Source organism: Aplysia californica, unplaced genomic scaffold, assembly GCF_000002075.1.
Source record: "Aplysia californica isolate F4 #8 unplaced genomic scaffold, AplCal3.0 scaffold00772, whole genome shotgun sequence".
NCBI classification, from domain to species: domain Eukaryota; kingdom Metazoa; phylum Mollusca; class Gastropoda; order Aplysiida; family Aplysiidae; genus Aplysia; species Aplysia californica.
In genome coordinates, this window is record NW_004798042.1 from 190,893 (window position 1) to 193,012 (window position 2,120).

Consider the following 2,120-nt stretch of genomic DNA (forward strand, 5'->3'; position numbering starts at 1 on the left):
AATCATTTTGACATACTGCTATGCAAAGCGTACGGATCGGATTAAAGAGTAAATTTAAACTTTGGAAAGTGATGGCACAGAGTTCTCCACGTCGAATGGATACGGTAGTAAAACACGACGTACGGATAGTGTAACGGACGGGGTGGACACTTAATATAATATATCCGATCTACAGCTAACCGAAGACAATGTTCCGCACATCTCGAACCTACTTTACTTTACCTTACTTTGTCATCCACTGTTGCCGTTACAGTGGGGCCGCTTAGCAAACCTATTGTGCATTTTGTGATACAAGCACCAAACTTGGCACAAATGTACATTAACATATCGAAATCATTTTCAGATATTGGGCCACTCGGATTTCTCTCTTAATGGCCGCCATATTGGATTTCAAAATGGCCGCCATTTGAAATCTACATTTGCGATTATCTCTGGGTCAAATGCTGCTACTGACTTCATTTTGGTGTCTAAATGTATATTTTTGGGGTCAAGAAATCCAATGGTAGCAATCTGCATTGTGTATTTTTACTAAAGGGTCGCCATATTGGATTTAAAAAAGGCTGCTTTACATTGCATGGCTGCTTCTGGATCTACATTCGTCGTTATCTTGTCGCCGTCACATGTTTGGAGAAGCCAAACCCTTCCCAGTGTTCCTTGGAGGATGCCTAGAAGAATCTGTTGCAACCGTTGCTGCTTGCCTTAGTCAACATGATCCTAGAGAGACCCATCATCAAGGACCAGATGGCAGACACTAACCCTGCAGCAATTACCGCAGCCCAGATACTGAAGTTCAACTGCGCCAAACACAAGCGAACACGTGGCACCACATGAGCCACCTGTGTCAGGCACAATGTTGTACAGGAGACCCCACTTCCAACATACATTAGGATGATGTTGCATGCTCATACACACAAGAAGGAATTGATCGACAGACTGTCACACCTTGGCCTGAGTATCTCTTATGGTAGAGTGCTCCAGCTCTCAGCAGAGATGGGCAACCATGTCTGCCAACAATTTTACAGAGAACAAGTGGTCTGACCTCCAAAAGTGCGTGGCAAAGACTTCACAATTGCCGCTGTAGAAAACATAGATCACAATCCTAGTGCAACAACACCAAAAGACTCCTTCCAAGGTGCCGCTATCTCCCTCGTACAACATCCTTTTCACACTGGTGAAGGAGTAAATCTGAGCATATTCGTTGCTGGAAAATCTGGAGATGCACGGTCCAAGACTGTTGCCCCTTTGCCGCACTATTATACTGATGTACCCCCTGTCACTAGCAGCATCAAGACGTCGCCTGTCCCAGCTGCTGGAGTTGCGTCATTGACCAGAGAAGACTTCAAACAGTAGACTGATGCAAAATACCATTGGTTAGGCAATGCAAAACACGCCCTGGGAGACAACACTGGTACATTGGACAATAAAAACACATCTTGGTCTGCATTTCATGTCAGCCGACAGCCACCAGAGGGTGGAGTCATCAGCCCCACGTCGCTGCTTCCACTCTTCCTGGAAAGTGCTCCCACTGTGGCAATGATCAGGCATTCAATGGACGTTGTGAAGAAAGCTGTAGAACACCTGAATCCTGGACAGGCACCAGTGGTCACATTGGATCAGCCACTGTTTGCTTTGGCCAAGCAGATACAGTGGAAATGGCCAGAGAGTTATGGTGAAGACCATATAGTGGTGCTGTTTGGTGGTCTCCATATAGAGATGGCAGTACTGAAAACACTGGAGGACTGGCTGCAAGGGAGTGGTTGGGTGGCAAGCACTGGTGCAAGCCGCGATTGCGACAGCAAGGACAGCAGACTAATTCCTGCCAGCATCTCAAGTCTTGCGCACATGAAGAGCACATCAAGTGACTGCAGCAGCAACCATGCCTACAACCACTAGTGTCTGGGAGAAACCAGGGATGCAGAGGACATTCCTGCGTTGGAAGACTGGTGACGCCAGAGACGAGACAACATCTCCCAGTTTCACTACTGGGCAGCTGTGCTGTAACAAGAACTGTTGGTTCTAGTGTATGTGCGTTCTCTCAGGCAGGGATCATTGATGATGTACCTCGATGCTCTGACAGAGCTGGTCACCTGGTTCCACGCACTAGATCATACCCACTATGT